We start from the raw sequence: 12,886 nt of genomic DNA, 5'->3' as shown, positions 1-12,886 counted from the left end.
AGAAATCAAGAAATTTGGAAGAGACTATGGAGGATAGGGAGTGGGGAGAAAGAGTTTAGACATGGAGCTCATAGCCACAAATGCCACAAAGCATCTAATAAGAAAAATGGGTTGGGAGGAGAAGGGGAGAGGGAAGATGAGAGTGAACACTAAAAATGTCCCGAGACTCAGGGGAGTCATGGAAGAGAGGTCAAAGGATTCTAAGGAATAGAGGCCGAGGCTGCCTATTTGCTAGAAAATGTCTTCTAGGTCTGACAGGGAAAATATACCCATGAAGTTCCAATAATATGGTTTCCTGATAAAACCAGTAGAATGGCAACACCAGAGCAGATTCCATTTGGCACCACCCACAGATAAAAAGCTACAGGTAATTAATGAAGTCGGTGAATTAGTTTCTTTCAGGATGAGTTCACACATAGGATGTCTACTCCCAAGTGGGCATTCCTGGATACATGTACATATGCTAAGCAAACTCAACGGGATGTGTGTGTGTGTGTGTGTGTGTTTATGTATAAACATGTTATAATAATGATTAAAAGGGAGACTATGAATATGGGAAGATGAGACACTGGGGGAGTTTTAGAGGTAATTTAGGGATAGTACTGAAAGCATTCTACAAATCTTTATGGATTCAGAATAGATTCGAAAATACCAGGCTAAAGACCCAAAGCTTTGAAAGCACTATAGAAAAATATAAAGAGAATATATCCACAGATGTGGAAGAGGATGGTTTTATAAATAGGACTCTAGAAGCTCAGAGAGTATGAAGAGTTTACAAATGAGATTGCATGGAATTAAAATGCTTTTTGCACAGCAAAAGAGAAAATCACCAGAGTGAGGTAAAGTAACAACCTACAGAATGAGAGGACAGTCTTTGTCAGACATTAAACTATGTATCAAAAAGAATAAAAAAATCCATTTATTAGTGGTCAAATCAGTAAACAACTGAATTACTATTTCTCAATAGAAGGATAATTGATAGGTATTTTAAGTGTTGTTCACTATCCCTGCCATCAGTGAAACTTAAGTCCACTCTGTATTGAGATTCCTTCCCACCGCCTTCCTAATGGCAAAATTCATCAAGGAAAGAACAGCAAACATAGCAAAGTTGATCCAGATGTGGGGGAAGGGAACTCTTACCCATTGCTGTTGACAACTGCTGTGTAAATGGAGGGTCCTCAAAAGCTGAAAGGTGCTAATTGCTGTATGGTACAGGCATGCTGATGCTGAGTCAGTACCCCAGCCCCCCAAATCTACCTCAGCATGTAATAGAGGTACTGTCAGACGCATATATACTACAGTAATATTCACAACGGCCAAGATATGAAGTCAACCTGGCTTCCCATTCATGGATGAAAAGGAAAACAACATGCACACAATAGAGTACGTTTAGTCCTAGAGCAGAACAGGATCGTGTCGTCATGTAGTCTGTAGGGAAATGAAAGCAACTGGAGACGGCCACCGGGATAATCACAGAAACCAGACCTACGGAGATAACTATTATAGGTTTTCTTTCACATAATGTTCCAGTTTAAAACTTAAAAACATCTTGAATACAGTAAAGTAGAAGTGGTACTATTTAAGGAGGATAAGGGGTCAGCAAAAGGGTAAGTGGAGACAGGAGATTGAAATGAAGCGAATATGATCTTAGTGCACGAGGAACGTGTGTAAAATATTATGACGAAATCCATTGCTTTAAAGGAGAGCAGTAAGGAGTATATGGGAGAATTCAGAGGGAGAAAAGGGACTTGGGAAATGCTGAATTATATTATAATCTCAAAAATAGAAAAAATACTTCATTTTATACTTAGAGTATCTTATAAATAATTTTAATAACAAGAAGCTATGTTCTACTTACCACAATGGTACAAGCAAAAGTAGTAATAATATACAACTTGTGTTAAGTTTCTGTGGGTAAGGGAAGTTAAACAAATGCCTATGCACATTTTTGTATTATGCAAAATTGGCTCATCCTTTTTGAGGGAGAAATTTAAGGAAATGTTCACAGTTCATATTTAGGATGCAAAACAGACAATATTTTCTTTATATTCTTTTTTATTGATTTATTGAGCTATACATTTTTCTCTGTTCCCCTTCCTTCCCCTCCCCTCCCATTCAACTCTCTTCCATGGTCCCCATGCTCCCAATTTACTCAGGAGAACATGTCTTTTTCTACTTCCCATGTAGATTAGATCCATATATGTCTCTCTTAGGATCCTCATTGTTGTCTAGGTTCTCTGGGAGTATGAATTGTAGGCTGCTTTTATTTGCATTATGTCTAAAAGTCACTTATGAGTGAGTACATATGAGATTCTTTCTGGGTCTGAGTTACCTCACTCAATATTATGATTTGATCCATCCATTTGCCCACAAATTTCAAGATGTCATTATTTTTCCTGCTGTGTAGTACTCCATTGATTAAATATAACACAACTTCCTTATCCATTCTTCAGTTGAGGATCATTTAGGTTGTTTCCAGGTTCTGGCTATGACAAACAATGCTTCTATGAACATAGTTGAGCACTTGTCCTTGTGGTATGATTGAGCATCCTTTGCATATATACCCAAAAGTGGTATTGCTGGGTCTTGAGGTAGGTGGTTTTCTAATTTTCTGAGGAATTGCCATACCGACATCCAAAGGGGCTGTACCAGTTTGCATTCCCACCAGCAATGGAGGAGTGTTCCCTTTACCCCATATCCTCTCCAACATAAGTTGCCATCAGAGTTTTTGATATTGGCCATTCTTACAGGAATAAGATGGAATCTCAGAGTTGTTTTGATTTGCATTTCTCTGATGACTAAAGATGTTGAGCATTTCCTTAAGTGTCTTTCAGCCATTTTAAATTCCTCTGTTGAGAGTTCTCTGTTTAGGTCTGTACTTCATTTTTTATTGGATTTTTGTTCTTTTGATGAACAATTTCTTGAGTTCTTTGTATATTTTGGAGATCAGACCTTTGTCTGATGTGCGGTTGGTAAAATACTTTTCCCATTCTGTAGGCTGCCAATTTGTCTTATTGACCATGTCTTTTGCTTTACAGAAGTTTTTTCAGTTTCTGGAGGTTCCATTTATTAATCGTTTCTCTCAGTGTCTGTGCTACTGGGTTTATATTTAAGAAGTGGTCTATTGTGCCAATGAGTTAAAGTGTACCTCCCTCTTTCTCTTCTATGAGGTTCAGTGATATCTTTGATCCATTTGGACTTGAGTTTTGTGCACAGTGATAGATATGGATCTATTTCATTCATCTACATGTTGATATACAGTTATGCCAGCACCATTTGTTGAATATACTTTCTTTTTCCCATTTTATATTTTTTACTTCTTTGTCAAAAATCAGGTGTTTGTAGGAGTGTGGATTAATATCTGGGTCTTCTATTCAGTTTCATTGGTCCTTCTGTCTGTTGTTATGCCAGTACCAGGTTGTTTTCAGTACTGTATCTCTGTAGTAGAGTTTGAAAGCAGGGATTGTGATGCCTCCAGAAGTTCTTTTATTGTACAGGATTGTTTTAGCTATCCTGGTTTTTTTTTTTTTTTTTTGCTTTTCCATATGAAGTTGAGTACTGTTCTTTTGAGGTCTGCGAAGTATTTTGCTGGGATTTTGATGGGCATTCCATTGAATCAGTAGATTGCTTTTGCTAAGATTGCCATTTTTACTATTTTAATTCTACTTACCCATGAGCATGGGAGATCTTTCCACTTTCTGGTATCTGCTTCAAATTCTTTCTTCAAAGATTTAAAGTTCTTGTCATTCAAGTCTTCCACTTGTTTGGTTAGAGTTTCTCTGAGATATTTTATGCTATTTGTGGCTATTGTAAGGGTGATATTTCTCTGATTTCTTTCTCAGCCCATTTATCATCTGTGTAAAAGGGGACTACTAATTTTTTTGAGTTAATCATATATCCTGCTACATTACTGAAAGTGTTTATGACTTGTAGATGTTCCTTGGTAGAATTTTGGGGTCACTTACATAAACTATCATAACATCAGCAAATAGTAAGAATTTGACTTCTTCCTTTCTGATTTGTATCTCTTTGATCTCCTTTTGTTATCTTATTGCTCTAGCTAGGACCTCAAGAACTATATTGAGTAAATACAGAGAGAGTGGACAACCTTGTCTTGTTCTTGATTTCAGAGGGATCACTGTTAATTTTTTCTCCATTTAGTTTGATGTTGGATGCTAACATGCTTTATATTGCCTTTATTACGTTTAGGTATGTTTCTTGTATCCCTGCTCTCTTCAAGACCTTTATCATGAAGTGATGTTGCATTTTGTCAAAAGATTTTTTGGCATCTAATGAGATGATCATGTGGTTTTTATTTTTAATGTTGTTTTTTTTATGCTTGATGACATTGACATATTTAAGTATTTTGAATCATCCCTCCATTTCTCAGATGAAGCCGGCGTGATCATGGTGGATGATGGTTCTGATGTGTTCTTGTATTTGATTTGCCAGTATTTATTTGAGTATTTTTGCACTAATGTTCATGAGTGAGACTGGTCAGTAATTCTTTCTTAGTATTGCCCTTCTGTGGTTTAGGTACCAGGGTAATTGTAACCTCATAAAAACAGTTTGGCAATGTTCCTTCTGTTTCTATTATGTGGAACAATTTGAGGAGTATTGATATTAGTTCTTCTTTGAAAATCTTGTAGAATTCTGAGCTGAAATCATCTTGTCCTGGGCTTTTTATGGTTGGAAGACTTTTTGTTGACTGTTTCTATTTCTTTAGCAGTTATAGGTCTATTTAATTTCATTATCTGGTCTTGTTTTAATATTGGTAAGTAATATTTATCCAGAAAATTGTCCATTTCTTTTCAGTTTTTCAATTTTGTGGAGTACAGGTTTTCAAAATATGACCTGATGATTCTCTGAATTTCTTCCATGTCCGTTATGTTTCCCTTTTCATTTTTGATTTTGTTAATTTGGACATTCTCTCTCTGCATTTTGGTTAGTTTGGATAAAGGTTGGTCTATTTTGTTGATTTTCTTGAAGAAAAAACTCTTTGTCTCATTGATTCTTTGTATTCTTTTTTTGTTTCTATTTTGTTGATTTTAGCTATTTGATTAATTACCTCCATCTAGTTCTCTAGGTGAGTTTGTTTCTTTTTGTTCTAGAGTTTTCAAATGTTCTTTCAACTCACTAGTGTGAGATTTTTCCAGCTTTTCTGTGTAGGCATTTAATGGTATAAACTTTTCTCTTAACACTGCTTTCCTTGTGTCCCATAAATTTGGGTATGTTGTGTGGTCATTTTCATTAAATTTTATAAAGTCTTTAATTTCTCCCTTTATTTCATCCTTGACCCATTCATGATTCAGGTGAGCATTATTTAATTTTTATGTGTTTGTGAGCTTTCTGGAATTAGTGTTGCTATTGAAGTCTAATTTTAAGCCATAATGATATGATAAGATACATGGAGTTATTCCAATTTTTTTTTGTTGAGATTTGTTTTGTTACCGAGTATGTGGTCAATTTTTGAGAAAGTTCCATGAGGTACTGAGAAAAAGGTATATTCTTTTATATTTGTATGGAAAATTCTATAGTTGTTTGCTAAGTCCATTTGAGTCATAACATCTATTAGTTCCCTTATTTCTCTATTATTTTTTGTGTGTGTGTGACCAACCAGTCCAGTGGTGAGAGTGGGGTGTTGAACTCTTAGTATGTGGGATTGAATGTGTGGTTTAAGCTTTAGAAGTGTTTCTTTTACATATGAAGGTGCCCTTGTATTTGGGACATAAATGTTCAGTATTGAGATTTCCTCTTGATGGATTTTTCTGTGACTAATATGAAATGTCCTTCTTTGTCTCTTTTGATTGATTTTAGTTTGAAGTCTATTTGGTTAGATATTACGATAGCTACACCAGTTTGTTTCTTAGGTCCATTTGATTGGAAAAATTTTCCCAACCCTTTACTCTGAGGCAATGTCTGTCTTTGAGATTGAGGTGTGTTTCCTGTATGCAGCAGAAGGATGGATTCTGTTTCATTTCCAATCTATTTATATATTTTTATAGGTGAGTTGAGTCCATTTATATCAAATGATATTAATGACCAGGGATTGCTATCTCCTGTTAATTTAGTTTTCATTGCTGTAATGTTAATTTGTGTGTTTTCCCCTTCTTTGGGATATGCTGATATAAGATCATCAATTGTTTATGTTTCTTTTTTTCTTTTTTCTTTTTTGATGTAGAAAACTTCCTTGTATTGGAGGTTTCCTTCTAGTACTTTGTGCGGGACTGGGTTTGTAGCTAGGAAATGGTTAAGTCTGGTGTTGTCATGGAATATCTTGTCTGTCTATGGTGATTGAAAGTTTTGCTTGGTATATTAGTTTGGCCTGACATCTGCGGTCTCTTAATGCCTGCTTAAAGCTTGACTAGGACCTTCTGGCTTTCATTGTCTCCATTGAGAAGTGAGGTGTAATTCTGATAGGTCTGCATTTATAAGTTACTTGGTCTTTTTTCTTCGTAGTTCTTAATATTCTTTCTTTATTCTGTATGTTTAGTGTTTTGATTATTATGTGGCTAGAAGACTTTTTTTTGGATCCAGTCTAATTGTGTATTCTGTAAACTTCTTGTAATTTCATATGCCTTTTTTTTTTTTTTTTTTTTTTTTTTTTAGGTTGGGTAGTTTTCTTCTATGATTTTGATTTTGTTGAAGATATTTCCTGTGCTTTTGAGTTGGACTTCTTCTCCTTCTATACCTACTATTCTTAGGTTTGGTCTTTCCATGGTGTCCCATATTTCCTGGATATTTTGTGTTAAGTTTTTGCTAGATTTAATGTTTTCTTTGATTTTTGTATCTTCAGCGCTTGAGATTCTTTCTTCCATCTCTTGTATTCTGCCGTTTATGCTTGAATTTATGGTTCCTGATCATTTCCTCATGGTTTCTGTTTCTATAATTCCCTTGGTTTGTGTTTTCTTTATTGTCTCTATTTCAGTTTTCAAGTCTTGAATAGTTCTTTTATATGTTTGATTGCTTTTTATTGGTTTTCTTTCAGGGATTTGTTGATATCTTCCAATTTTTTGTTTGTCTTGTCCTCTATTTCTTTGAGGGAATTTCTTCAAACATTCTCCTAAAGTTATTTTTTAGGACATTTTCTTCTGCTCCATCTCTATTTGATTGTTCAAGTCTTGTTGTAAGGTCACTAGATTTTACTGGTGTCGTCTAGCTCTTTGTAGTGTTCAATGTGCTCTTACCTTGTCTACCCATCTTTTCCTGTAATTGGTGTAATTGGGGTTGTTTGTGACTCACTCTGGTGATCAGTCTTCCAGGTGCCAATGGATCCAAGGCTCAGATGGTTTCTCTTTGTGGTGCATTCTGTGCCACACTTCCAGTCACCCTGTTGGTCGTTCAGCACTTTAGAGCTTTGCTTAGCTCCCATTGAGTTCACTGTCTCAGGCCTATTTTGTCATAGGTTACTGTCTTAGACCTGTTTCTGTAAATGTCCCTGGTCTGGATCACTGCTAAGGAGGTCTCTGGCTTGGGGCTGGTCTAGCAAAGGTCTCTGGCTCTGATATACTCCGTCAGAGGTCCCAGACTCACACCCGGACTCGCAGAGGTCTCTGGTTTTGGACAACTCCCTTGGAGGTCCCAGACTTATGCCTAGACCTGCAGAGGTCTCTGGCTCTGGCCTACACTCTCAATGGTTGCTTTTCTTTACCTGCTCCTGTGGAGTTTGCTGTCTTAGGTCTGCTCTGGCCTAGGTCACTGGCTCAGTCCTGCTCTTGTGGCATTCTCCATCCACAGGCCTGCTCTGTCCCAGGTCACTGGCTCAGTCCTATCCCCGCAAATGTCCCTGGTCTGGATTTGCTCCTGCTCCTATGTAGCTCACCATCTCAGACCCACTCTAGCCTAGGTGGTGGGCCCTGTCCTGCTCCTGCAAATGTCCCTGGTCTGGATTCACTCCCACTCATGTGAAGGTGGCTGGCTCAGTCCTGCTCCTGTGGAGGTAACTATCCCAGGCCTGCTCTGGCCCAGGTCACTGGCTCAGTCCTGCGCCTGTGGAATTTTCTGCCTCAGGCCTAGTCTGGCCTAGGTTGTTTGATCAGTCCTGTTTCTGTAAATGTCCCTGGTCTGGATTCACTCCTGCTCATGAGGAGGTCACTCCCAACTAGGTTGCGGCTCAGTCCTGCTCCCATAGAACTGGCCACCTCCACTGATTTCAGTCTTGATACAGAACAAAGTAAAATGCCAAAAGACACTATTATATAGTTTCATAACTTTGATGCAAGGAAAGGTTTTCCTTAAACATGGAAAGTATTAATTTAAAAAGACAAACAATACACAAATTCATCAAAAGTTATTACATAGAGAAATGGCAAGCTACTGTGTAGACACATATCTGACAATGCATTCCCATTTCAAATAGAACTAATTTTATCAGTATTACTAGTAAAATCAAGTCTTAATTAAATTTGTATATATAGACATTAATTAAAATAGTATTAACTACTAATATACTCTTATCATTCAACTAAAACTATAGCAGACAATCCCATAAATGCTTGTGTAAGAATCTTGAAAATGTAGTTTTCTAAAGAGAATTCTCAAATAATCAAATTGGGCAAACTGCAGATTAAAACATTAAGATAACTTGGCTGAATCTGTTTGAGGCCAGGGAGACAGCTTAGCAGAAGGTAAACACCTGCTACCAGGCCTGCCTGCTTTGATCCTTGGAATTTGTCCGTGAGAAGAAGAGATCTTGCAAGCTGTTCTCCACCCCCACCATGCCACACATGCTTGTGCAATATGAGTGCCTGCATGCCTGCACACACAAACACATGAAGATCTTTAAAAGCACTACCATGTCACATATTAAAATATTAGATAATAGAAAATGTTAGTGAAGGAATGTGACAAGAGGAACTCTAAGATACTGTGGTTAATAGTGCAGTTTGTTTAAACACCTTACAAAAGCCAATAACTCTAATCAGAAATTATTGCCTGAAAGATCTGAGTATAATGTTCATTGTGACATTATTTGTTTTTCAATATTTTATGTATTTTTGGTTTTGTTTTGTTTTGTTTTGTGAGACAGGGTTTTTCTGTAGTTTTGGAGCCTGTCCTGAAACTCTTTTTGTAGAGCAGGCTGGCCTTGAACCCACAGAGTTCTGCTTGTCCCTACCTCCCAAGTGCTGGAATTAAGGGCATGCACCACCACAACCTACTGTGACATTATTTGTAATATGCATAAATACCCAAATGTTCTCTACAGAATGGACAACTTGTCATATATTCATTTGATAAAATAAATTTCAGAAAAAAATAAAGAAAAGTGAGCATTCACATGATGATATAGATGAGTTCCTAACCACAAACAGAATTCAGGGTAAGAAGAAAAAAAAAGATTTGCAAAGATACCTAACACTTTGAATATAGAATAAAACCCAACAAAACAATGAAGATTAGGATTTTTTCTTTCAGCAGAGTGGGAAAGGATGGTGAAAAGCGAAGGTGCAAAACAGGAGTGGAGCTCTACTGTCTTGATGACCCTCCCCTAAACTGCACCCCAGAAGCCATTAACTGCCAACAGAGCCCGTTAGGGGGTGGAGGCTTATGAGTTCCTTCCATGCTAGAATGTTTGCTGATTTTATCTTTTTTTTTTTTTTTTGGTTTTTCGAGACAGGGTTTCTCTGTGGCTTTGGAGCCTGTCCTGGAACTAGCTCTTGTAGACCAGGCTGGTCTCGAACTCACAGAGATCCGCCTGCCTCTGCCTCCCGAGTGCTGGGATTAAAGGCGTGCGCCACCACTGCCTGGCTGCTGATTTTATCTTATGCAGGATTTGTAAGAAAGCCACAGTGGCTGTAAGAATCATATCTTTACTAAGGAGATCTTGTCAACTTCCCCTTCCTGGGGAATCCATGTATGTATGTCTTAGAGTTCTCCTTGTTTCCTGTCTTCTCTAGGGTTGTGGACTGTAGGTTATACTTTGCTTTATGTCTAATATCCATTTATGAGTGAGTACATATCGTGTTTGTCTTTCTGTGTCTGGGTTACCTCACTCAGGATGTTTTTTTCTAGTTCCATACAATTGCCTGCAAATTTCAAGTTTTTTTCCCCCCCACTGGTAGTACTCCATTGTGTAAATGTACCACATTTTCTTTATCCATCCTTCTGTTGAAGGGCATCTCGGTTGTTTCCTGGTTCTGGCTATTGCGAACAATGCTGCTATGAACATGGTTGAGCAAATGTCCTTGTGGTATGTGTGTGCATCTTTGAAGCATTGGCAGCATGAGAGGAGGGGGGAGAGTGATAGAGGGGTGGGTAGGGTAGAATGGGAGCAGGGAGGAGAACATGAGGGATTGAGAAGATTGAGTTGGGTAAAGGACAGAGAGGGAGAGCAAGGAAAGCGATACCTTGAAAGAGGGAGCCATAGTGGATTTAGTGAAAAACCAGGCACTAGGGAAACTCCCAGGAAACCACAAGGGTGACCCCAGCTAAGAATCTAAGCAATAGTGGAGAGGGCACCTAAACTCCCCTGTAATCCAGACTGATGACTACCTTAATTGTCATCATATAACCTTCATCCAGTAACTGATGGAAGCAGGTGCAGAGATTAACAGCTAAGCACTGGAACAAAGTCCTGCAGTCCAGTCATAGAGAGGGAGGAGCAACAGTATGAACAAAGGGGTCAAGAGCATATTGGGGATACCAACAGAAGCAACTGACTTGAGCTAGTGGGAGCTCACTGATTCCGGACTGACAGCTGAAGAAATAGCATTTGCCTGAACTAGGCCCTCTGGATGAGGGTGACAGTTATATGCTAGGGACAGTTGGTGGGACCACTAGTCATAGAAACAGTAGAAACAGTTGGCTCTTTGGAGCCTATTCCCTAAGGAGGGATACCTTGTTCAGCTTAGATACAGGAAAAGGGCCTTGGTTCTACCTCAAGTGATGTGAAGTGATGTGACAGACTTCATTGAATCCCCATGGGAGGTCTCACCCTCTCTGAGTAGCGGATGGGGGTGGGGTGAGGAGAAGGTGGGGGAAACGGGAGACAGGAGGGAGAGGGAACTGGGATTGATATGTAAAATAAGATTGTTTGAAAAATAAAAAAGAATTATATCTTTTAAAAAATACCAGTGTTCTACTTAAAAAAATTATATCAACACCACTTATTTGGTATCTTCTTTACTTGGAAGTAGGAACTTCTACACCTTGGCTATGGTTTAGATTCTCTCTCAGGCTATATACCCCTGTTCCATATTCTTTGACATGCTCTTGGTTGATATGAAGCTATCTGAGTATCTCCACTCTTTCTTACAGTTTGAATTATATCACGAGACTGTGACATGGCAAAGTCCTAAGAACCATCACAGTGTCAGATCAGATCTATTTGACGGCAGGTTTCCAAACAGATCTTAAAACTATAGATTTCAGGATGATTTTATGAATGCCTCTGAACCGTTTACTAAAAATTAAATATTTTTATTGAAACATTGCTTATTTAAACAAGTGAAAGAACAAAATCAAAGTCATGAAAGCAATGTTCCTGGATGAGTTTGAGAGGGATTTGAAATCCTCCCGTCTCAAATATCTCAAATGGTTTTTAAAGATGGAGGCTGAGTTCTGATGTCTTCATTTTAAAACCAATCGAGAGGGGATAACAGTGCCCTATAAGAGGCTGTGGACATAGTATTTTCCCGCAAACGGCTCTTAAGCAGCTTTCTTTGACGGGTGTTTGGTTTTAGGTCTGCCTTTAAACACATTTTTGGTTTTGTTTCAGCGAGCATATTTGTGGGACTCTCGCCAAGAGAACGCTCCGCTAGGGGAAGGAGGGGCACTGCTTTGTTTGCTTTTTTGTTCTTGGGCTATTTTTATTTAAAGAGAACACAGGATGTCATCAGATGTCCAAGTCTTGGCAGCAGAGATGACTTTGACAGCATCATTTTGCTCCCAAAGTCAGTAGCTTTCCGGGCAGCACAGCTGCCAATGACCTCCCTAGTCACTGCCATATTTAGATGCTTTAATAAGAGGCTATTGTTTACCCAAAGCTGTATCATCTTTTCTTTGTGTGTTGCTCGCCCAAGGTGAATTTACTTACAACCAAGGATTATGTCCTAAAATTATTCCATCACAAAAATATTTGAACATCATGGGGGAATGATTTTTACTTCCTTATAAACTGAATGCAGAATCAGAATATAACAGGATTTTGATAAGTACCAGTACTGAGAAACTATTATTAAAATTATGCTCGGGTTATTTTTCTGTAAGTTTATTACTGGAAACTTCAGAGGCAAGCAACATAAGAAAAATACGTGCATCCTCACTTCATCCTTCAGCATCAGACTTAGGGGCTGGTCCCTGTTGCCAAAACAGTAGCTTATCTCTTAGAGATTACAGCAGCAGAAGCATAGAAGCCAGTACACTGGTGTTAGCCACTGCTCTGACTATGGAGATGCAGCCTTGTTTACCTTCAAGTGCACAAGACGGACAGAGACGCTTCTGCCAACAATGCTGAGAGTCTGTGAAAGTAAAGAATATGTCTTCATCGTCTCCGTACCCATCACATTGCTGTGAGATTTTGATCTCTAACTTTCTCTGGCCTTGAGTTTCTTACACTGGAAATGGAACAGGTGGGTTGGCTGAAGAGTCACTCCACATGCTTCTTCGGGGTACAGGGTATATGAGTAACTTTAGAATGAGCCTGAACTCCCCCACTCTCTGTCTCTTCCTACTTATGCTCACTAAAGTCTGCCGTCTACAAGTGGGACCATTTCCATACTTCGTTATCTGCTGATCTGGCTGGATGAACTCTGAAGGATTTCACAGTTTTAAACACAAAGCAATGGCCATGATGTGTCCAGTTAAATTCTCTTTCAATTAAAACAACAACAACAACAACAACAACAAAACTCTGCTCTCTTTACTCCCTTTCCCTCCATTACCCTGG

Source organism: Arvicola amphibius, chromosome 5 (genome assembly GCF_903992535.2).
Source record: "Arvicola amphibius chromosome 5, mArvAmp1.2, whole genome shotgun sequence".
NCBI lineage: Eukaryota > Metazoa > Chordata > Mammalia > Rodentia > Cricetidae > Arvicola > Arvicola amphibius.
Note: the sequence above shows the minus strand (reverse complement) of the source record.